A 25,917-nucleotide genomic window follows, 5' to 3' on the forward strand; every position below is an offset into this window, starting at 1 on the left:
TTTCTTCCCTACTTTTCAATATATATTAATGTTTTTATTATTATCTGACAGCTCAGTTACAGTTTGCCATTGAAAAGCTTTGCATTGCATTCATTACAGAGAGCTGGCACCTAAATGTAATAGTTAGCCTTTTTCAGTAAAATACCTACATTCCACAGAATCACAGACAAGTCACAAACAAAACCTATCAGTAGTTTTAATCACATAATTCATGGATCTGGGCTTTGCAGATAAATCTCCTGAAAAAAAATTCCTCTGCAAGAAAAGGGCATGTTTAGAGTAGAGAGAATAAATGAGAAGACATGTGTTGAAGCAGGCTCTCTCATTAATTTCTTTATTGCTACATTTTTTTGCATGGTTTTTCCTCAAATAAAATATTTCAGAAAGTGTTTTGTAAAAGGAAGTGTTTCAGGGAAACAAAGGGCAGTTAAGAAATATTACCCACAGAGAAAGCAAGAAAAATCTCCCTGGTTCCTGAAATCTATTTGCACAATTTTTCCTTTGTCTATTCAATTGCTGTATTTGGTAAAATTTTGTATTTGTTTATGACTTCACACAGAAACAGAGGTGAGGAAGGTGGCAAGCACTCTTGATTAGGTCTATTTCAGAAACTTCATGTGAAGATTAAATTTTAGAGAAATGGGTTTTCTGCTCCCCAAACTGCTATATATTAGAATGTTTTGAATAGAGCACTCTTGAATGTATTAAATACCTATACAGGCTGTGAACTGAGCTATGGGGCTGTGGAATGACATATGGAACCATGCTTGTAGCAACATCAGTAAGGAACTGTATATATAAGGTGCTAACTATGTGTCTTACATACTGGCCGGTCATTACTAGTGGAACTTGAGCAAACTGAATTTAATACTCTTACATAAAAGGTAGAAAACTCTCAGAAAACCACTGTATTTTCACACAGGTCCTGCCCACATCCTCTTCCACCTCCCTCAGTCAGACACAGTAGAAAGCAGAAATTGAGACAGAGAGAAAAATACAGATTCCTGGGAATTTATGGAAAACCTCTTGCCTTGAGGCAATTGTAAGTTTATGAACCTTGGCTTAAAGCCTCATTGATGATGTGGTGTGAAGAGAGAGAGAACGTTTCATTTATATGCCAGACTTCCCATGCAGGGTTTGAGGGTAGGACAAAAGTTCTGCTCTCTCTCAAATCTCAATTAGGTCAGCATGGCTGCATTCTTCAGCTGTTCAACCTTTGCTGTCCCTTTCCTTTTCTTTCTTTTCATCTTTCCATTCTAGGTGTGACCAAGAGTGCCCATGTTTTAAGGTTAAAAATATTATCAGCTTCCATGTGCTGATACTCCCCGAGGTCTGTTCCTTAATGACAAGGTTTTCAGCACAGCATAGAAATCAGGGCTCTGTTTCCTACATACGTGAAACTTCTGGAAATCAAAGCAAAACAATGCCTTAGGTTGCCTAAATTACCTGCGAATCAGACACAGGGAGACAGATTCATAAGGTGATGATAGTGGAACTTGTGCCAATCCAGACACTTTTGCAACACCAAATTAGATTCTGACCTCAACAACCATTTTGTAGGGGCTGTTCAAGTAATTAGCAGGCTGAGAATAACTTTACGTTGTACTGGCAAATCTAAGCAGTAAAAAAGGTTTCAAGGAGGCCCTCAAATGAAAAATACAGTTGATACTCAACAGCTTTTTATTAAAACATTTAAAATTTGTATTATCTTTTCACTGTTTATGAGGCCTTTAGGGTATTGTCTCTCACACTGCTAAATTTGACACCTTTTTTTTTTTAATTTGGCTGTTGAATTGTAAAATGAAACATTCTGAAACAAGAAAATGACTGGCTTGTGTTATACAGTTAGAGAAATGCAGAGAAGCAGGAACCAATCTGTATGAATGTACATATAATATTCCTAACTGATACACAAGCCTTGCCCCCATTCATCAGCTAATTCAGCCTTCTTTATTCTGGTCTTTTTCCAGATTGTTTACAATTATTGTCCATTTTGTAAACACTGCAGAAAAATTATTTTTAAATGCTAGAATTGATTATATACATTTTTAAAATCTTTTATGTCTTTATTTATTTGACCATGTAACTCAATTTCACCCGAGTAGCATCCAGGTATGAGTAAATCTATGCATAAACATAAAACCCAGGAGAAATCCTAACAGAACTGGGCAGATGACAACATGCTTTGTCCAGATCTCTGATCTGGACCAGGACTGTGATAATGCATGGCTGAAATCTTTTCAGTTCACACACAAATGAAGACCGCACCAAGGTTTACCATGCTTCTTTCAAATCCCAAAATACCCCTGGCAAAAGGATGCCCTAGCTTCCAAAGAAGCATTTTCTTCAACCTTGCATGTGAAAAAATAGCAACTTATGTAGCCTCTGATATTGCTGTAAAATATTTTACAAACACTTAGAAATGTTTGTTGCTTTTTGCACACTTAGCTCAAAAACATGATGTGTTTCAATCACAAAATTAATCTCTGGATCTGATATCAAATATTAATAGGAGATACCTCCCTTCTTTTGGTCAGGGGAAAATACCCCATGGAACCTGCACACATTTTGACCTTACCTGAACTCCTGATAAGCAATCTCAGAGTGTGCAAGTATGTGCAGTTTCCTGTTATATGAAATTAAAGGAATTACTGAATGTTTGCTAACCAAAATATTCAGTCACTAAGGTGATACGTGAATGACATTATTTAACCAAAAGAATGCTTGTCGTGGTAGATTGCCAGAGGGGAAAAAATGATACTGACTTAAATCTTTTTACCAGCTATAAAATTCTGTTTAAAAACATTTTTCCTAAAGTTGTCAGTGTTGGAAATTATTTTCTATGATTCTTTGTATGCACTCTGTACTTCAGTGGTAACGTCCTACATGTTTGCCAGGTGACTGGCACATGGATGACTCTGCTCTAACCTGCTTTCATGAAAGGCACATGAAGGCAGAATTGTAATATTTGTTGCAGGATTAAAGTGTTCAGGATAATGGGCGTAATCACACCAAATTCCAGTGAATATGTCAACCCAGTGCAAAGGTTAATTGGATGTTACTATAGATTTTGGGACTTTATTTAAAGGACTTTCCAAAAATAAGGGATTATTTTGTAGACCTCAGCAGGAAAAGTAGCTGACATAACAGTCCTAAAACTGCCAGATTGTATCAGCCATTCATCATTTCTCAGTCACACAGAATTAGACCCCAACATACATACAACCCAGGAAAATATCAAGATGCTTTGCAAATGAAAATAAGGTTCATCTCAGCATCCCTGAAATCACCGAAAACATAAGAATGTTCTTTTCCCTCTGAGTGCTCAAACTTGAGGGAGAGGAATTCCAAGGCCTGAGGAAAAAAAGTGAGTGCATATATGTAAACAGCTTTGTTATAATCAACTATATCAGGCTCTATCAGATTCTTTTACCCCTAGTAATTAACGTGCTGTAAAAAAACTTTCCAGCCGTCCATGGCTCTTGTCTCAGTACTTCTTGTAACAGGGTTCTATCATCTTACTATGTAGAAGTAATGATCACATCAACAAGCAACAGGCAGAAATGAACCATCTAACAACAGATTCTCATATTGTCTGAAATGGTTGTTTCAAGGCATAAGCACTGAAAACAAAAGGTGGGCATGTTTCTGCTTCTGTCATACAGTAATTTATAACATGTCAGACTTAGAAGGCAATATTAATTGTCATAATTAGTCATTTTCTTGTCTTTCTTTCTTCCTTGCCCAGCTAATTTGGCCCTCGCTTTCCTTATAGCTCTCTGTTTGTTTGCACTGATCTCAGATTTTTATTGCACAGGTCCCAGCAGTACAAATTTCTAGCACACAACTGTAGCTCCTACTTGTTTCAATTATATTAATAAAGTTAATCTGTTTAAATGGGTTAATCAACCCCAAAAAGGTAATTTCCTTCCTATCCTTCCTGAACAATTATGTAAGTAGTGATATTACTCCTGTGTCAACAATTTGAGGACCTCTGTCTTTTCTGTTTCAGTTCTTTATGCTAGAAATAAGCATATTTTCTACCTTTATTCCATTAAAAATAAAAATATTCAAAATACTCAAATATGTACAGATGGTATTCAAACGACTTAAGTTTGTTTGTCTAGAGGTCAAGTTCTTTGTCCAAACCAATTGTCCAAAATTCAACAGAGAGATGGAGCAGCTGCAAAGAGTTGTCCTACTGACCTAAGGTGTTTACTTTAAGAGAGGATAAATGGCTCTATAGAGATACAAGTCTCTGCTAACTGCAGAGGTTAGCTTATAAAGTAGTTTAGACTAGATGCCTGTTTCAGCTGATGAAGTTCAGAGAAATAACAGAATATCTCCCTGTGAGTCTCCTCTGTCTCCTGCCTCTCGCACACTTGACTGTGTTACTAAAATCCATCATGGTATTTCCAGGAAAAAAGTTCTAGAAACGGTATTGGGTTTACAGGGCAAGGTTTTGGCAGTGGGAAGGGGGCTGCAGGCATGGCTGCAGTGAGAAGACACCAGCAGCTCCCCTGTGTCAGACAGAGCCAGCTCCAGGACAGACCCACCACTGGCCAAGGCCCTGCCCATCGGTGACAGGGGTAGTGCCTCTCTGAGAATATATTTGAGGAGCAAGAAACTGCTGCAAAACAGCAGTTGTAGAGAGAAGTGAGAAAATGGGAGGGGAGCAGCCCTGCAGACACCAAGGTCAGTGCAGAAAGAGGAGAAGGAGGTGCTCCCAGTGCTCCCATAACGCAGACCATGGTGAGGCAGCTGTGCCCCTGCAGCCCAGGGGGGTCCATGTTGGAGCAGAGATCCACCTGCAGACCATGGAGGACCCCACACCAGAGCAGGTGGATGTCCCAAAGGAGGCTGTGACCCACTGGGAAGGTTGTGCTGGAGCAGGCTCCTGGCTGGGCCTGTGTCCCTGTGGAGAGAGGAGCCTATGCTGGAGCTGGTTTGCTGGCAGGACTTGTGACCCCACGGAGAATCCATGCTGGAGCAGCCTGTTCCTGAAGACTCTTCTGCTCTGTGGAAGGGACCCATGCTGGAACAGCTTGGGAAGAACTGTAGCCCATGGGACAGACCCACACTGGAGTTCATGAAGGACTATTTCCAGTGTGTGGGACCCCCTGCTGGAGCAGGGAAGAGTGTGAGGAGAAAGGAACATCAGAGACAACGTGTGCCTGCAGCCCCCATTCCCTGTCCCTCTGTGCTGCTGGGATGGAGGAGTAGACAAGCCTGGAGTGAAATTGAGCCTGGAAGAAGGGAGGAGTGGGGAAAGGTGTTTTTTATGTTTGTTCATATTTCTCACTATCATCTTGTCATTAATTGTCACTAAATTGAATTATTTCACCTGAATTGAGTCTGTTTTGCCTGTGACAGTAATTTCTCTCTAATCTGCCTGTCCTTATCTCCACCTACAAGTTTTTAATCTTATTTTCTACTTCATTCTATTGATGGAAAGGAACTGATAGAGGAGTTTGGTGGGCTCCTGGCAGCCAGCCAAGGTCCACACTCCACAGTAACTCAGTTGATACTTTTCCTCTGATAGTGGCCATCATGAGTGAAACAGCATTTAAGCCAGCATTAATCTTTGGTAGTCACACACTGGTATCTACTCTCACAGATGTATGCAGAGAATAAATATTTTTTCAGATATTCTAATTTAGTTCTGGAGGTGAGGAAAATATTTTTCCTTTGCTGATGCTACTTCTATGCTTTTAGTGAGTCATCTGTTATTTCTTAGTGAAATCTAAGGAGAATTAGAAAAGTGTCCAGCAAGGTCAGTGGGTTGTGGTTTTGCTGACAAGTATTTTCAGGGAACTACAATACAGTTGGAAAAAGCTGTTACGCCAGAGAAGACCTGCTATAAGGGAGCTGAACTGGCTGAACTGAATGGTTTTTTAGATCGTGTCACCAAACTTAGACTTTTAGCGGCAAAATTGACAATACCACTCCTTCATTTTTTTCTTGAAAAGTTTCCAAATAATTACTTCATAGCCAATATTATGTTTCACTACCTCATCATTTCGTGCTTGTTCTGAAATAATTGCAAAAAGCACACTTTACCATCTATTTTATCTGATGATATGCTTAATAACTGACATGCAAGTGTGGTGCCTAATGCAGGGTAAGCAGGTACTTGCCTGAACGAGATTTCTCCATGTGCTTGCTGAAGAATGGAATGTAGATGGCTCTTTGCTTCCTTCTCGACAGGCTGCAGCTCTTTAATCCTTACGTTTCAGCTCTTAACATGGATGCACACAAGACAGAGCAGGCACAGTGCACTGCCCTAAGTAATTATGGTTAATACCAAAAAATCCTAGAACTGAGAGGCTTGGTTTTTGAACACCACATTGCTAGAAAGATATTGAGCAGCTGAAGATCAGAAGAGTAATGTAAAAATGATGAAAAGAGAGAATCAGCTTATGGTGGAACAACAGGAGAAATTTGAATAATTTGGCTAAGGAATGACTAAGAGTAAAATGTGATAAGTGACTCAAAATATCTAAGTATTGCTAAAATAATAGGTAGAAGGTTAATATAACAGTATAGAGAATAACTGAAAGTAAAAGGATGAACCTAGATAAAGAAGCATGTGGGCAGCCAGCTTCAGAATTCTTGCCAATAAATTTTGCTCAAGTTTTCTGCAGTGTTCAAAAGCCATGAAAAATAGAGGGAAAAACACAGTGGACAAATTGTATTTAGTTTGTAAATTATCTAGTTAGCAAAACTTCCTAAAAAGAAAAAATAAAATAAATCTGGAAATTGTAAAATAAAAAATGTATCATACACCTTAAAGCCCACAGAAATTTCATTTAAGTTTATGAAGTAGGTAAAATCTGACAAATTAAGAGATAGTAAATGAGGCAGTAGATGAACGTGGCATGGAGATATGTGGTAGAACTCAGAGCAGAATCAAATATTTGATTTTCAGTGAAGGTATAATGTGAAGAATGGTGCTTCAGGATGATAGTAGATAAATTAGGTTATCAACCCATTCAGTTTACCTCTAGTAAACTGAAATTTAATCAAGGTTAGTTTGACTAGGTACTACTACAGAGAAGGCACTTTGCCTTTCTGTTCTGTCCAGGAATCTGACAGAGAAGAAGATCCATGTCAGAAGGGGTAAAACCTAGATTAGGTGACTGAGAACCAAGATGGACATTGCCAATTAAACCGTGTGCATAGATGTATATGTTATATTTGTCAAGATGACTAACTAAACTCTTATGGATAACAAATGCATTTATTGATATTAGGACAGTATTATATATTTAGTAATCCCAGAGAAATTGATTCATTCATAATGGTTCTCTAAAAATAATTTATCTGGGTTGTGCAAGTATTATGACTCCCACATTATTAGATGCTATCTTTGGAGATTACCAGACGTCTGCCTACCCCAAGTTCCTAAGACTAATACAGAGAAAGTGACTTCCCATGCTTACATATTTTAATAGCTGTTAACAAAAATAAAAGTTTTCAACTGTGTGTTTTCAGGCCTTTCTATTGCAAATGTCAGACAGTCTTTGTTGCCACCTTCTGGTTTTAGCAAATATGTGTAGCTCCACAGCAGCTGAGCCACATACTGTCAAGTGGACATGTTACCAAATCTTACCAAATCCCCATGTCCATTGTGCATATAATGCGGCAACAGGTTTTGCTTAATCATCCCTTGTCCCCAGGACAGAAAGTGTCCTTTTCACAGGAAAAGGAAACACAGGCAACCAGAGAGAAAAATTCCATGATCTAAAGTCTTAGCAGTCAACTCAGACTATAATGAAGAGTTTAAACTTTACTAATTAAGCTCTGAAATGTGTCTGCATGACAAAAATCTGTGGTTGTTCTTGCAAACAAGCATTTACATGTATGAGAAGCATTTATAATACCAATTATGCTATTTTTGCATGTCTGTATGTAAACAAGGCTTTCTTAACACAGAGTTTATTTTGAAGATAATGTTTAAGCAGATAAACTAAAAATGTTGTACTTAATCAAATGTAACTGCCAGAGGCAATCACTTCTACCTGTTGTATGAAGGCTCTAATCTGAGCAGCAGTACATACACAAAGCACTTGAAGCCTGGACTCCTGATCCAGATGCACCTCATGTTGTACATCTGGAGGACTGGAAGCAGAGTGCCACTACCTACCCTGCTCTATGTGGAAGTAGAGTTATGCCAAATCTATTAACTGCTAACCTGTTTTTCTACTGAAGAGAAAACTTACCACAATCATGATTCAGCTCCCCAGACAGCCCACGCTTGATTCACTGAATGGGGCATTCCTGTTGATTATTACTGTTCTGCCAGCTACTCACTAGAGTGCTTACACAGTCCAGACAAGAGTTGCCATAAAATTCACTGGACAGGCAGCAAAGCAAGTTGTTCCTGTTGTCCACCTGGGCCTTCTCCAAACAATGCAGCTAATACTTTCAATTCTCAGAAATTATGTGGAGTCTTCTATGCTATAACTCTATGGTATGTTAAAAATGGTTTCATTTCTTTTCTGGTTTTCAGGATTATCTCTTATGCACAGCAAACAAATTCTCCATGTCTCAGTAAGTACAAATGAAAATAATGATTTCTTAGAGATAAGACTGTGGGATTCAAGGAACATAGTACAAAGTACAGAACTATAAACAAAGGTAGATAAGAGTTTTAAAATTCTTATACCTTGTTAGAATTTGTGTACACTTAGAGTGGAGTTTATCTCATTTGCCCAAATATCTTAAAGTTAGGTATCTGGTCAAAGTTGAATACCTCTTCTTTAGTTCCTTGGGACTGAACTCCAGAGGGCAGTTCACTTCATCCTAAAATACATGTTCAGAGCACATGTATCCCACATGTTTATGTCAGCAACACTGTGTAAAAGCCTATACAGCAAACCTGTCATAGACACCTAGATTTCATACGGTTAGAGGAAGAGGCTATAGGACTTATACTGAAAATTACTGTGTTTTTCATTTAGAGACTGATATTATTTTATAAATAAAGATTGCTTTACTTTGGTCTCTTAAACTAGCCAAAGTTGTTGTTTTTTTTAATGAGGAATACATGTCAGGGCTGTATGTAATATTTTTGCTACAGGTTAGTGTACATTTTTGCACTTCAAGTTTCCTTATATGTGTAGGAGAATGTATATATGTAGATTCAGAATAAAGCCATAGTCCTAAGACCCATCAGATATTTGTCCTTATCTCCTTTGGCGTTGGTGCTTTCCCAGAGCTGTGCCTGAGTCTCTTTGTGTAGAGACTTCTATGTAAAGGTACACATCTTCCTTCCTAACACCTTGAGAATTAGATCAGATGTTTTATACTGCTCTGTTCCCATATAGAACTTTGCATTCGTAATTGAGAAATGGAAATTAATGATATTGATTTCCCCTCTTACTTTCATTTTAAAAGCTGAGCTCAGATACAGCTCATCAGTCACATGTATAGAGAGAGGCAGTCACAGAAAAGGTAAGAACACATCCACAGCTTCCCTGCCATGAGGTATTACTATAAGGTAGTACAGGGAGCTCTGCTTTTTTACTCCAGGCTTATAGGAGGTGTTTTTCCCCCTTCCTTCATTATTGATATTCCCATATTTCTATCCAACATCCCCCATCTCCCAAATGTTACTGTGCTCTCCTGTGGCCTGTACAAGCAGCACCTTTAATGTTGATGCTGTTGGGATGTGTTATGTTACATTGACCAGACTATTGGTGGAAGGATTTTCATAACATCCTTGGGTGTTATCTCAACTGGTTGTCACTGTGGGCACAGCATCCCTGAGTTGCTTCCAGAAAGTTTACTCCCATTGCACAAGCCCAACAGAGTGATTGTGAGTGGAAGATGTGTCCAGAACCTCAAGCTGACTGACTGAGCAATCTGACCTGAAATGATAGGAAGGATAAGAAAATGTACTGAAATACCATCTAAATGGGGGGCACGGGGAGGGGGACAAATGTGTCATTGGAGAAGCCATGTTCTGACTCCTAAAAATACCACATGGTTTGTAGTATTCATTAGAATGTGAGACTAGATAGAAAAATGAAATGTTGTAAAATACTACATCTGCATATGATGTGAAAGTTTCTTTTATCTTATGGCTTTCCAAAACTCAAATGTTAGTAAGCTGTAGTTAATTTAATCCACTCTCTGCAGCTAAGATAATATTTCTGCTTCAGAAAAAAATAGCACTTTGTAACTTTCCAAAACTATCACGGAAATATGTAAAGCAAATGTGTTTAAATTGCCCATCTTTATGTTGAATCATGTCATGTTAAAAGTACCTCTTATGTTACAAAGAGGCTTTGAGTAACATAGGCCTCCTTGTGTTTGTTTCTGCATACTTCTTCCAGAACTGTCAAACTGAGTTTCCCTTTTTTTTGTACACCACAGCCTAACCCTTGAGAGGAGAGGGCTTTGAGAGCTGTCTAGGGCTTATGCTGACCTTTCTCTATTACGGCCTGCTTTTTTTCCTAAAAAACATGGGTCAAAAAACAACTCCACACAGCCATCTTGCAGTATAAAACACTATATGTATGTGCTATTGTTAGATGACTGAGGTTAGAAACGATGATGCCGATGCTCTCATGAGAAACAAGAGATGAAAATTCAGACAGCAGCGTCTCAGGAAATTCTTGTCTGGGAACTTAATGTCTGAACACACTGAGCTGGAAGGAATTAGTTGTGAGTGGCCATGAATGCCCATATAAGCCTCCCTACCTACAGGGAGAGTGTATAAAAAACTTACTAGTTCTGGGGTCAAGACACGAATGGGGGAAGAAAAGCAGGTCAGAAATAGGCTTGGTAGGTAGGAGATAGATGGCTCGTTATTTCAGTGGCCATATCCACCATTCAATCAAGTTCTTGGGACAAAAGTGAAACCCACCAAAAGCAAGTTCCAGTTGGAGACTTTCCACAAATGGAAAAGTTTCATTCATACAGACGGAGGCTGAAAATCTGGTTTGGTTGCAGAATAGTAGGGCCAGATAAGCCTCCATGTCAGTGTTTTGGATGCAGGGAAGTAAGTGAACATGCTTTTTGTTGAAGGAAAGAAGGGTGCATAGAGCTTTTGAAATCTTGCCACACCAGGAGTGGAATGTGGCCTATAGACATTGAAATTATTTGCTAATATTTTTTTTTGCAAGGCATGAGGATATATCCATTATTTGAGGATTATAAATTTGAAGTGAAAGCTGTAAAAATATTTCTTTACTTGAAAAGAAAACTTTTAACCATAATTTTGGTTCCTACTTTATAATTAATTGCCCCCATTTAAACTAATTGCTTATCCATCCCTGCATGATACTCCTAAATGTATCAGTTTCTAATTCATTAAAAAGGAAAAAAGCAATGCCACATGTTTTTTTTGAAAATATATGTCCTTAAAAATGTAATTCTAGTTAGTTTTTCACCTTGTGAAGCATGCCAGCAAAGTGAGTATAAAAGGCTACCCAAATGCAAATAGTCTTTTAGAAAACAAATAGAAGAACCAGGTGACCAGAGAAGGGACTTCTGGAAAAATTTTCTTAAAAAGCAGACACACAGAGGTGTACTGCTGACATCTACATAATGAAATGTGCAAAGCAATTAATGTTATAAATGATGCAGAATTGTGCAGACTAATATGAAATGTTTTTTTCCGATGAGGTTTTTTCTGCTTTTAAGTCCTTTGATATTCCACAAAGTTTCATGCCTAAGAATATATTTTCTGGCATTCCTGAGCATCTGGCACAGGAGCAGGATGAACTGTAAGAAAAACAAACTTCTGGTCCAAAATCCTTCTTCAAAACACCTGCTTAATAACAACATACAAAAGAAACTGTAGTGTTATGGGAGTCACCAGTTACACATCAAATTCCCAAATGTTTCCCTTAGTGGCTTTAAGTCCTTTTGATTTCCCCCGGCATGCTGTGGGAGTACGTTGAGGAGGCTGAATTCTTGGCTGAATGTGGCTGAAGAAAGACCAGACTGGGAAAACAGAAATGTAATTTATTAGTATGAGTTTTTCATTACTTTTCACCCACAAAGTTTTAGGGCTTTAAAGTCTAGAGATAAAAGATAGTACACTTTTATTCAGCCAAATGAAATGGAAATCAAAAAATCTAACAGTTAACAGAGGGAGTTAACCTATTACTTCAAAAAAAACATTAACTCATGTAAAAAAAGTTATTTCATTTTATCTCACAGCAATATCATTAGCTGAAATTTATTGTTTAAATTTTCTTTCTGATTTTAAGAATCATGAATACCATGAAAAGTACATACCTTCCTTTAGTGAAACTTCTGCAAAAGGTGTCTGCTTGTAAATTTATTTATTTCATATCTCTTTTAAAAAAAGAGATATGAAATCTCTTTATTTTAAAAAAGCCTGTACTGCATATGCCAACTTCCATTAGGATTTAGTGAGAGTGATGGTACTGTGAGAAAAATCTATGAGCCAAAATTTGAACATGACTTTCATGACTTAATTTGTGTTTTGCTGAAGGGTCAGAAAGAACCCTGGAACTAACAGAACTGGCCCAGGTTCACCACCAATAACTGGTTACCTTTCCTCTAGTCAGGTAGGGCAGTATGTTAGGTCAAATATTTGTCAAATAATTACTTGTTAAATAATGCTAAAAGAGGGAATATGATACTGCCAGCACTGATTTAATTGTCTGCTACAACTACTGCTGCTCTGCTGCAGAATCGTGTCTCAGCACAGGGCTTGTACAGGTTATGGTAAAACCACATAAACACAAGAGCACATAGCATGGGCTAATTGCTCTCCTGCCACTGTAGCACAGAAACTGCAGTTTGCCTTGTGTTTTTGAAGTGTCTTTGCAAGATGAAACTCCAAAACTTTACTACTTCTGCTGCTATGTTACAACTCAGATCTGACTGCTCTCAGGTATTAACTGTGGAGTTTGAATGCTGTGGTGTGGGCAGACATGAACTCCACCACCTGTACCCAGTGCTGGATGGCTGACTTTTGATATTGATATTCACAATAAAAAGCAGAAAGATCAATGCAAAGCATGTTAAGCAAGCAATTTGTGACCATGGATTGGTTTGGGTAATATATTTTCCATCCCTTTACAGACTATTCTGAATTGTCAGAGCCCTGGGGATTGGGGCTGGATTCTGCTTAAAGTGTGGCTATAACAGGTCACGCAGGTGACTTGGTACATGTGTGAGAGATATTGCTCATGAGGAATGGGCTCTCTCAGCTACTGCTGTTAGCATATTCTTTACCCCTCCAGGAAGCAGAAAACTCAACTTTCTCCAGTCTATCTTGCATATTTCTCCAAATCCTCTTTCCTCTTTCCCATAATTCTTCCTTTCCATTGACGTTCCCAGCCTTTTATACTTGAGGAAGCAAAATTTTATTTCCCCTCCCCTATTTGAAGCTTTGAGATGGCCGCAGCTGTGCTCAGCTAGTGAACTTTGCAGAGTTGCTGAGTTTACTAGTGCAGGCTCAGGGATGAATTGATATGGTGTATAACTTTCAGGAACTGGATTTTACTCAGTCAGCTGAGAGTGTGGGTAGAACAGGCTTCTGCCTCTGCTCAGCTTTGTAGACAACCCCAAATTCTACCTCACTGATGGAAAGAGATACTCATATGAAGGGTAAAGTGGACGCAGGAGGCAAAAAAGAAAGGTGAAGAGGTGCAGTGAGGCCAGAGGAGGAATTATTTTGGAAGAGATAATAGAAGACATTGGAGACGAGATATTTTTTCAAAGATTTAAAGACAAAATCAAATCTCAAATATAATAGAAATTTGAATTTTGAGTTGCAACTGAGCCAGGCACTGCTGAAGAAGGAACAAGGGAAGAGAAGAAAGAGGACACACAACAAGTCTGTGAGAAAAATCTCTTGTGGAAAGAGAATTGGGAGAGAGTTGCTGCTCGTATATCCTAGAAAAAGGGTCATATTTCATGATCAATTTAATTTTTTTAACCTAAATATCTAATATATTTAGGCTTTATACACCTGAATTACCATGAGGCCAATGTAAATTTAGGTACCCAAATATCTCTGCCTCTGATCTTATGTGCTTTATGTGCTATTTTGCTATAATCCAAAGTTTGCAATCTCATTTAACACACGTCTAGAAATTACAGCTTTTCCAAATATATGAAAACATTCCTTGAAACCCATGAAAAATTATTGATTACATTTATGGACTAGTGAGGAAATAACACCCTGAGGGTGGATATTGGTAGTGTAGGGTAGGGCAGCACCTCAAGAGCAATTGTTAGTTATACAAATCAGATGGAACTGGTCACTTCTATCACAAAAGCATAAAACCCAGCCTCAGATCCCAATCTAAAGTGCTCTTACATTTCCAAAACATCAAACATCAAATGGAAAGGAACAACAAATGAAACAACTCTTGATTACAGAGGAACTAACCTTTCAAATCTGGACTTAACCAGGGATCAAACAGGCTTTACATTGCACTTGAATATGGCATTAGGAGAGTAACAATGAGTCATGTCAAGGCCTGTTTCAGTCTGCAAATCCCATGGTCATCAAGGAAATAAGCCTTTCTCTGTTCCTCTGCATCTAATAAATCTGAGGAATGTGTGATGATGTCTCAGAAATTATAGTCTTCTTTTGAAGGAAACAATAACTTTAAAAAATGGTATATATTTTGACAGAAAAAGGAATTTAAACATATGAAAAAATAATTATAAAAAGATTGGGAAAGCTTGTAACTAGCTTCCTTCTCTCCCAGCAGTTTTTGCCCAAAAATAGAATGGATTACATGATGGGTTGCCCCAAAACAGAATGGATTACATGAAAGGTTATGGCAGTGCTTGACAGCTACAGAAGTGATATAGAATCTCACCTATTTTCTGTCAAATAATGAACATTCTTGTCAATTTAATGTGGTGACTGAATAATTCCACTAGAAACATCAATAATCAAAGAGTAACTCATTTTGACTATAGCTCTAAAGTAATAAATAGCTTGGACACTACTGTGTATGTAAAGTATGAATAATTACAACAAAGTCACATATCTAGTGCAATGCAGTGTATGTCTTGAATTAAATGTAGGCTGAAACCAAAATAAAAACTTGGCACCTTGGCAAGACATTAATATAAATTATATATAAAGTTCTGTAAAGCATTTATTTTACAGTTTAGATCATTTTACAATGAAATATTTGCTATGCCCATATTTATAAAATTCTACCTTGAAAAAAAAAATAATGGTGGGTTTAGATGAAAGGAAAAGCATTAAATTCTGTAAGTGGCTTTTAGCAGCAATTCAATACATGCTATTATGCTGAACTGATTCAAGGCTTGCAGTGGTACAAAAGGGTCTCACCCCAACATTTTCTGAGAAGCTGGTACTGCCATCCTTAATTAAACAAGGTGCTTGTGAAAAAGAATATGGCTTTCTACAAGTCCTGAAGGCAAATGTTTACAGGGAACCCACACACGATTAAGGAGCATCGTTGCACCCAGATATTTAGCAATTACTTGATAATCTTGGTCATAAAATTGTGACCTTACTTCTAACCCCATGTCACATTTGGACTTAGTTACTGGATATTTTCGTGTTTTCTTTCCTTTCTGGGTCTTTTTTAACCAGATCTCTGATCTGGTCCAGTTCACTGCATGGCAGCATCATCATTAATTTTAACAGAAAGCAGTCAACAGGGAAGTGTGGACAGCTTCTTGCAGCAACAACATGGTTTCCATCGTCCAGATTAAAAACAAACTAGTGCAGTCTGACGTATCCAAACTTAGCACGGCTTTATTCTCAAGGTCTAAGATTAAAAAAGAACTGGAAAACTGGGTAGCAATGAATATGCATGTACAAAAGAGAGGAGTGTTACATGCCAGAGAAATGGCATAAATTCCAGTTTAGGATGAACTTCCTCCACACTGCTGTCTGTCAATGCCTGTCACTGACACAATTATTCCAGGGTAACTGAGACAGAAAAATCCTATATCTGCTTCCAGTGGCCTAGCCAAACCATATGATCTCATCTTCAGTACACTGTTAGCAAAGGTAGAATAAAATACAGGTCTGCAAAACCCTTTGTCCCCTTCTGATACAAGTGTAGACAAAGGGAAGTTACATGGAGACACCTTACAAGAAAAGCAAAGCACTGTGTTTTTGTTTTGTTTCAGAGATGTGCACTTATTTATAGCACACATACACATAGTTGAAAGCTTCTGGATTACTGAATGAAAGTCGGGGGAAAAAAAAGAAAAATCTCACCTTTCTTATATAATGTGAAGGAGCAGATTTCTAGGCTTATGTACCTAGACTGATTCCCAGACCCTGGAAGACCTCTGAAATATGGCTTCTTGCACTCACCTGTTCAATTTTTTTCTGCTCAGAATGTGTGAGATGCAGAAGACACCAAGTTATCCCAGCTTGCAGCAGTATCTAACTACTGCAGTAGGGAGTGAGACACAGTGCTTTTCCCTGGTGATACTGCTGTCAGATTCACCTTCCTGGACCTGATTAGGCTGCTCTCTTCCTTTGCTGTGGAAATCTGTGTCCTGGCTAACACAGTGCCTGGGGCTGCAGACCAACTAAGCCTCCTCTTTCTTCCTGCACACAAAAGACTTGCCTCTCTCCTATAAGAGTTGCTTCACTACTTCCAGCTCAAACTGAAATGCAACTTTGGCACTAAATGCTTCTCCAAGCTAGCTCACTGAAAGACAAGCTGTGAATCTCAGGAACACTAATAGCACTTAAAACAGAGAGGAACAATCTTTTGGGGATATATCTAATCATAGAATCTGTGAGCAAGGGAATTTTTAAAGAAGAATTCAAGAGAAAATTATACTCTGTTTGGTACTGTGTCTTCAGAATCAATAATTTTTTCCAAGCAAAAGATTTGCTTCAGGTGAAAGTTGTTTCTTTTATGTTCTGATAAGGCCACTTGTGTGAAGTTAAGCTTCCTGGTGATCACACATACCAGCTGCACTCTGTCACAGGGCTTCTCATGGAGAAAATTTCTGACATTTCACCTCTGTAGCAGCCAGCTGCAGACTTAAGGCTTCATGTTCCATGGACTGAAAATACCAAAAACTGTGGTCCACACTCTGTATTTTGCTTTACTGAAAATATTCTAGAAAACAGAGGATATGTTGAGTAGAGTCTTAAATATGAATGGAAGATTTGCATCTGCCATTAGAGCTTTAAGCAAATTTAAAAATAACATTTTTCAATTGCAAAATATGTTTTTGTTACAGACATTGGAGAAATCAGATTTATTGCTGTATAAATTTGGTAGGGAAAAATAATCAAAGCACCCAGAGGTGATGGCTGTCTCTTCCTAGGAGTGAGATTTCTTAAGGGCAAGAACGCCTGCAGGCTGTTCCAAATCTCTGGTAAGATGATTAAAATCATTGTCTGTGACAAAGGTTATGCTATGCAGGAGCACAGCAGGGAGAGATCATTTTGTGTAATGCTCTGGTTTACACTGGCAGTAAAATTTTGGATCATGGCTGTACAGAGGCTTATTCCTAACTATTAAATGGTCTATGTTTAACTGTGCTATTCTGAATTGTGGCTGTTTAATGCATTTCTCTTGTGCAGGTACGCAGACTAATTTTGCTAGATCCTGTAGGTCTGGTCTGTTTATGCCACCTTAGGCGTAGCTTTCTGAAAAGGCTTTGTTTAAACCACAAACAGAAGAGCTGAGTTACTCCAAGGTAGATACTCTGATTTCTGTCCGAAACACAAATAGGAACACTTTAGAAGCTCTTCTCTATCAATCTCCTATCTTTGGATTTCATCTTCTCTGATGGTCCTTTTCCTTGAGACATGACTTCCTTTGAGATCTAATAAAAGTCCCCATAAAAAGAGGTGCAGCAAAACATTTGAAATTTCTGGAATCCAGATCTTCAGATGGAAAAGCACACATTCAGTCAAAAGAAATGGAACAGTGAGATCTGGCTGTGATAAACCATCAAAACCGGGTTTTCAGATACAGGCTGTGTAAATACCCTTCATCCACAGAACAAAGACAGTGTTAGTGATAGTAATACGTGCCTGAAATCCTACTCTGTCAAGGTTTTTTTCCTCCCAGCGCTGATAAGTTGGTGTGCATTCCTGTACAATCTACTTGGAAGATTCAAATTACACAGTGTTTGCTAAACCTGACACTTGGCCAAAGAAGTACTTAACAGAACTAATACAGGGACCAGTGATCAAATGACAGAGTCTTGAAAAAGTGTCATTATCTATTTGGTGAGTGACAATTTAAGCCTCAGTTTTCTGCTGGTCTCTTTTGAAGAACTGAGGCTCCAAAAACAGAGTTCATAACTTGACCATATCCTAAGAGAGTTAATTAATTGTTAATACAGGCATGGGATTTTGAAATACCACCTCCCTTCAAGTTAAGTGCAAAAAAAGTCTCCATTCCTTTGAAGCAAGGAAGTGTGTGACTAGAAGAAAGTGTTGCTATTACATGGTGATAAGAAAAGGACACCAGTGCAGAATCCATATAACGTTTATGAATTTTTATGAGAAATAAACATTTTGATCTTGAAGAAAAGATTGACTATGCTTAGCAAATATGGCTTTATAATGCTATCCTTTGTTTTGTCACCAAGATCAGAAAAAGGGTGAATTTATGATCAGTCAAAATGCATGAAGAATCTGTAATTCTCTGCCACTCACAGTGATTAGGATCTGCTTTGTGCAACTGACTTCCAATCATAGGATATTTCTGTATGTATGGAAGCAATGAATATTCCTCTGTAAACGCCAGCAAATCAGATTTTTTCTAGTCTAAAATGACATGCAACACTAGAACTAAGCCAGAGAAAGCATAGTTCAACCTCCACAGCAGGTTTCCTGCTAAGCTGCAGCAGGAACAAAACTTTACTGTCCAATAAGCAGCACTTTCCCTTTTGAGTTCCTCTTAAATCTAAACCAGGAGGGTTTTTTAATGGGTTATTTGGTGTGTTTGGTGTTGGGGTTGTTGGCATTTTTTAAATTTTGGGTGGGTTTTTTGGCAGGGGAGGGGGGAAGGTAGAAGAGGCAGAAAAAATCTTTGATTGAAATCAAGACACATCTATCTTAAAGCCCTACAAATGCTGGCATGACAAACTTGCAGTCAATGTGTTCCTTGTATCTGCAGTTCTACTGCTGTGCCCTCCTTTATCTCAGTTGCTGAAATTTGTCATTGCTCTGATCCTCCTGGAAATGTGAAGAGCAGGCTGAGGGATTGCCTCCCTCACCTCCTGTCATCAGCACTGATTTGTACACATCTGCCTATCAAGGAGCTGCCTCCCTCTCATAGCCAAGACAGAAAGCTGTCTTGGACAACAAGCCAGATGCATTTTAGTTTTTTTTCTTTTCCCCTCATGAAGCTTTTTAGGTTAGCTGCTTAAAAAATGATGTAGCCATTAGATTTATGATTTGATTTATAATTTTTTCCCCCTCTGGAAAGTATTTTCATTGTGCTATTTTGTGGCATTTTGAATATGGCACTTGTGAACCTCAAATAATGTAACCAATGTCCTGTCTCCACAGTGCCCCACTGTGTCCAGTCTCCCACTGCAGATCGTGGGGAAACACTGCAGAAACTTTTTCAGCTTTCTTAAAATAATTCCACTTCAGTGGTACAATACCTATGTTCATCCTCGCTCTGGATGTCAGCTCATGGGTGTCGGCTCAGGCTGCCCTTACTCGGTCAGAGGCCAGGAGTTCAAAACACAGAGGGATACTTCCCTCTGCTGGGCATGTTTATAAACCAGTGCAAAATAAAAGTTTAAAAATAGACAAGCGGTCTCCTTCTGTGTTTGACACTGCACTGTCCAGGTAAATAACCATAGCATTTATCTTTGTGCATCTAAATGCCTCTGGAGGCACCTGCCTTTCTCCATTGGTTGGATAAGGAATCAAGCTCACTAACATTATCTATTGTAGCTGGATGCCTCATGTAGGTAGCAAGCACCTATTGCAATCCTACTGCTCCCAAATACTTTAGCTGGAGGTCAGCATCATCAGAAATTCCAAGCCCGTATAAATATTAACGAAAAACTTTACTGGTTCATGTGACTATTTGCAAACATAGGGTGGATGTTGAATTTGTCTCAGAAACATAAAATCCTTTGCTCCAGGGTACTATATTGAGGAGAATGCTGGGAAACTAGGCCATGATTTGTATGATGTGTCACAGGTTATGAGGAAAAATAATTAAAAGGTTGGATTTTGCACTATTTGCAAATCACTCCTGGAAAACTATATAAACTGTTCTCTCTGAACCTCCTATTTATTTGGTAGGCAATTGATTCATATGTAAATTAAGATGGGGTAGTTCAGCATTTAGTCAGGTGTTAGGTATGGAAATTTTCTTGAATGGCAGTTATTCTTGTGCTGAACAAAAATAGTTAAGGGAGTAAAAAAGTGTTTGCAAGGAAACAACTGGTTAAAGACTGAAAGGGTTTTCAGACCACTGTATAATTTTGGCATTTTTTTCCATAAGAATAATTTACACTGCTGTTCATGTAAGAGTTTGAATGACGTAGCAGTTGAGCAGCTGGGATTCACTGTTTTTCTCCATACTCAATGATTTTTTTTTTCCATGTTTTCAGTTTATTTCATAAAGGTCATATTTTCCAGACTGACTGGGGATTTTGATATAGTATAAGGACTTACATTTTTATGGGAGCTCAAGAACTTTTATTGCTGAACATTTTGTAGAGAAGTTGGGTAGGCTTCATCAATTTATATTATGGTCCACAGATGGAAGAAATGTGCAGGCAATAGAAAGGAATCAGACTCTCCATTTTATGTTGATTATTCAGCTAGTCCTATGCCCCCTCAGCATTCTGCAATCCAGATTGACTATTTTATGATAATTGCTTCACAAATTAGAGCACTACCCTAAAATAGCATAGATTTTTATCATGTCTATTCATTTTGCCTTTATTGCAATATCATCTGTCAAGGAATATGTTATGTTTTATTGAGTTACACCTACAGTTGAGGCTCTATTTCATAATGCTACATCCAGAAAAAACATTATCCTCACTGTTTTTAGGAAGCTATTTTTCATTTCAATATCACCCACAAGTTCTCACTTCCCCAAAAATATTGAACTGCAGTTCTGCTGGATTGCTGTTTGTTTCTTTCTCCACAGGTTGCTTCAGCCCTCAAGCCACAATTATTTAATATAACCATATTAAAAATCAGGTTCCCTGTTTATCTTAGACACTTATACATGGATCTGATCCTTTCTTGTGTGTTTATTGACAACTGTAGACTTTCCCCATCTTTGACTTTCTATAATCGTAGTCAAATTGAGGCAGATTTATAAATTTATCTCAATTTATAGACAATTAGTAACTTTTATTTACTCATGTACTTGTTGTATGGTAACACCAGATAACAACAAGGTGTCTAGAAATGCCACTTAGGGAGAGTCAGTAATTATGTACACAGAATCAGGTTGGCTTACCAAGTGGCTCTTCTATGGTCTTGACATATGATCCTTGAGTATCAGAAGAGTTAGGATATATGGCACCTTAACTCTTGGAGAAAAGGGTATCCCCTGAGCACATGGTTGTGTAGAGCAGCAGATTGGTTCTCACAAGATATTTTCACAGCAAGGGAAGAAAGCTTGTGGGGTAATTTCAGCTTTGGAAGAAAAACTGCTGCAGATAAGGAACTGTAAGTATAAGTTGCTATTAATTCTCTCTTGCTTTGTAACAAACCAATCTCTTAGGAATCCCCACTCCTCCACCTAAGCTTTTTTTCCCTGTCATCTCTGTAACAGGCTACCTGCTGTAAGACTACAGCACTCTGTGCAACTGAACACTGGAATGAAATAAAATCCATCTGCTAAGGCTTGACTTGGTGCTTTCAGTAGTCTAACGCATCCCTTGACTTTTATTATCAAGAAACATTGGATTTTGCATTAATTTGTGTTTGCCTTGTGTTTTTAAGCTTCTTTCATTTGGTTGCATTCTTCCACTTCTCAGCTTTCACTGTATTCAAGTGAGTCACAGTGGGGGCATTTAATTCTGAAAAGACTCTTCTCATCATGCTGGAAATAAGCATCAGGAAAAACATCCTCTTTTAAAATCTCCCATTCTTCCTAATGTCCTTGAACTTAATAGAATCTCATCATACACATTTTCAAGGTATCCTCTCTCACTGTGGTCTATTGAGACTGGGCAGCCTGTAAAACATAAAAAAAGGATAAAGCATGAAGAATTAATGAAAATTACACCAAAGTACTGTACTTTTCATTTCAGCAATAGTTCTGAACTGCAGCAAATACAGATCAGAAATTACCTACCAGCACACACTGCAAAAGAGGCAGATTCTTGACAAATAGCAATAATATCTCTCTGCTCTGACAAGTTTAGCAAATTAGATGAGTTAAACTCCTTACCTTCAATTTCTAAACTAGTCAGAAACATATTTGTTTAGGTAAAGTACAGCTTAAGTATGCAGGAATAAATACAAAGCAGTAAAAAGAATGGCCTGAATTAGTTCTGAGAGTTGAGCTATATTCTACATCATTCTATAGAAGACATATCAAGATGTTAATGGAGAAAAGATAAGTTGAAAACATTTTACACAAATAATAAATTAAATCAATGCTTTAGAACTCTGTAAAAAAATTCCAAGGCTTGTAGAAGGTTCCTATCTGAGAAGTTTTTCAAATTAATTTATTGGAAGCATGATAAAATTCCTGTGTTTTATTTCACTGATTAAGTCTTTCTGAGTTCTTTCCTAGGAAGGCAAAGTTTTGATTGCATTCCTTGAGTAATGTAATTGCACAAGATTAGATTAGAATTTAGATGCCAGCACCCTACCTTGCAATGTGGAGAGCTGCATTAAGCAGACTTCAGTTCCTTCGCAGGGTTGCTTTGTATGTCTCATGTCAATGTACAACACACATGCTGGTCCTCTCCAAAGGCAAAAATCAGTTTCACAGTGATAAACATGTTAAGCAGGAAAACACAGTTTTAAAAAATTACATCATAAATTCCATCTGAATTAAATAGCCAGAAAGGCACTGAAACAGTACTTGAAAAAATGTGTTTAAAGTGAGGCCTGTATACATTTAAATTGGATGGTTGCAATGCAGATAGGCAGGCTTGTTCAGATTTGTTGCTTTTTAAGCAACATTAGCTCATCTCAGCTAGACTGATGTTTATTGTCTAGTGAATAACATCACTAGAACATTTATACTGACCTGTCACTATTCAAGGAAGAGAAAATTATTTTTAATATAAGTAAGGTATGAATGAGAGATTTCCAGGTAATGAAGTCCTGGATGGGAAAAAGTAAGAAAGATTTTTGGTTTAAATACTTTAATATCTGATAAGATTTTGTATCCTAACACAAAGCCCTAGCTCTGAACTTGAAGATTGTTGACCCAGTGTACACAGGCTCAGGACAGCATCAAAGAGCTGACCTAACCCACTGTGCACAGCCAAACCCTGCCCACCTTGACATGATTTCACCATTTTGCAAACATGACAGCTGGAGAACTTTCCCCACCTTCCTGTTCAGCCTCCTCCTACTGATGACAGCAGTGCAGCATTTGGGAGAAACTTCAGGTCTCCTGCAAATCACAAATGCATCCACACAGACACATGCTCCTCCTCCTCCTCATGAGAGGGGTATGAAGATGGATGATCAGGTGTCATCATCCCTTTAATACTGAGCTGTCTGCTCTATGGTGCACTCTGGAGGTACTTTTAAGGCTCAAAATACTTAGAGCTCTTTCAAAAGATTGAGATTTATGAAGTTGTGTGATGTGGAGTCGTCTTATTGACTGATGAAAGTCCTGTGGTGTGTAGCATCTGAAATTATTGCAACTCTGTCAGTATTAACTGTGAGATTTTGACATTTACCAATGTAGTTGGCAGATTCAGCAAGCTTGTGGCTAAATGATTTTGATTATCTCTATTACTACTGAGTCAATCATTCTGATATATTTTATTGAGCTGAAGAAACCTTCAACTCTGATATGGAAAAAGAAAAATATCTTTTTGTTTGCCTGAAAACAAATATAATATTCTGGCAGACAGATATCTATTGACTGCTTTTCTTTTACACATGGAATAATAATTTGTTTAATTTTTAAAAATAACACTGGATTCAAACTGAGAAAAATAATTTGATCTCAGTAAAGTGTTTGTCACCAGAATGCATACAGAAGTAATTCACTACCTCTTGTTAAAAGTTATGTCAATTCCTAACACACAGAAAAAAAATTAGTGTTGAGGTTTAGGGTCCTGCTTTATGTGTTACTTGCAATCTTTTGGATAAAATCCAAGTCTTAAATTTGTTAGTGTGTATGTTTACTTTTATTTCTTTAAAATACACAATATGGCAATTTTTAAATTAATATTTTTAAAATTATACTAAAAATTCAGTTTCAGAATCTTTTTCTGAAATGAAAGTAAAAAGGCATCACAGAAGTCAAGGCAGTATTCAAGTAAAGACTGTACATGACAAGAACAACTCTGGAAACTGAATTTGCTAGGTAATTAGCACATTCTATGACAGTTCACTAAAGCATATCAAGACCACTCTTTGCCTGTGTTCTTTTTTTGTCTTGGGAAGAATATAAAAAGAAACTGGAGATCAAATTTAATTAGCACTTCATGTTAGAACTAATTGGCATTTGCAGATTTCCACATAGATTCTCTTTTGTAACAGAAACATTTGAGCTATGATAATATCATGGAGGTCAAAGTGCCTTTAAACAAGTCCAAATGAGATCCAAATCTTATTTTTATTTCTTCTGGTTTAAGCTGTTGACAGTAATTGAATCGGTATTGAATATTCAAATTATTAAAGCAGGTCTATATTGGTATTAACTTGGAATTTAATGCTTTTATAATACTACTGAGTAATGTGGGTGAATGATGACAGATTTTAAACAATTTTATTTCTCCTGTGATCAGTTCTTCAGAAAAAAAAATAGAACAGAAGGGCAGTAAATTGATGCCAATCAATTGGTCAGTCAGCCAGTAATGGCTGAATTGTGTTTGACTTGGCATCAGTGCCTGCAGAAGATATTCAGCATCAAAGCTGGGGGTGAGGCTTCTGCATTTATCTGTAATGGCTCTACCAGAAGTAGGTGTTGCAATGCTGGGTCAAAATTACCTTTGTGGATTCGTCTTGCAGTGCAGTTCATAAAAATATATTACTAAATGGTAATAGTATTTGGAGGGTAACTTCTATCTTCCACTGATTTAACACCATGTGATTTCAGGAAATAAATGTGGTGTACCAATGTAAATTTTCACACATTAATAAGGGCAAACATGAATCCCTAAACTTTGTTATCTATAGGCAGTATCTTTCAGAATTAAAATGTTTGATCTTCTGAGGCTTCATTCTGTTTGCAGATCCTGCTGGTCTTATCTGAGGATAGGTGTTCCCCATGCAGTGGCAATTTCACAGCTTTACGAACTGAGTACCTGTGCTCCCATGACCTGTAAATGTGCAAGAGTGCTTTGGGCAATGATAGCAGATGTGTTTTCATTCCAATAACATCTATTCTCATATTAAAATTTGTGCCTGAGGCTCAGCTTTGTGTTATTTGCTGATGCAGATTCTTAATCTGTGGATATAGGCTGAGTGATGACATTTTCCCTTAGTAGGGTATGGGAACAGTTTCATTGAGGAAACAATTATAAGGGCCAAGATTTCTGTGCATGAAACATAGTTTTATGGTCCACATTTTAGGGGCTTTATGGAAGGTTCATACCAAAGGCCTCGATTTTCAAAGGGGGCAAGGAAGACTGACTAAGTCCTCTTGAAAGCAGTCTTTGAAGACACACTTGTAAACATCAGAAGTAAAAGGCAAGATGTTAAAACTTCATAGAGAAATCTATCAGTGCTAAATAAATACCTTCATTCTTCCTTACAACTGCTTCTTCTGGCATAGTGACTTTAAAACAGAATCACTGAAAATGAAAATGACTCTA

The 25,917-nt window shown here is 37.8% G+C and overlaps 1 long non-coding RNA gene across 2 annotated transcripts in view; it reads right to left on the bottom strand.

The window, feature by feature from the left end:
• Positions 1-21,681: 21,681 nt before the first annotated feature.
• LOC135294108 (uncharacterized) overlaps positions 21,682-25,917 on the bottom strand; it is a 29,139-nt gene continuing 24,903 nt past the window's right edge. The window contains exons 2-4 of one of the 2 annotated variants that reach the window (XR_010356262.1): positions 25,842-25,896; positions 22,783-23,537; positions 21,682-22,139 (exon numbers count right to left, since the gene is read on the bottom strand). This is a non-coding gene — a long non-coding RNA (uncharacterized LOC135294108). Of the gene's footprint in view, positions 22,140-22,782; positions 23,779-25,841; positions 25,897-25,917 lie in introns of both variants that reach the window. The other variant, XR_010356261.1, reaches the window with a different exon arrangement.

Source organism: Passer domesticus, chromosome 2, assembly GCF_036417665.1.
Source record: "Passer domesticus isolate bPasDom1 chromosome 2, bPasDom1.hap1, whole genome shotgun sequence".
NCBI lineage: Eukaryota > Metazoa > Chordata > Aves > Passeriformes > Passeridae > Passer > Passer domesticus.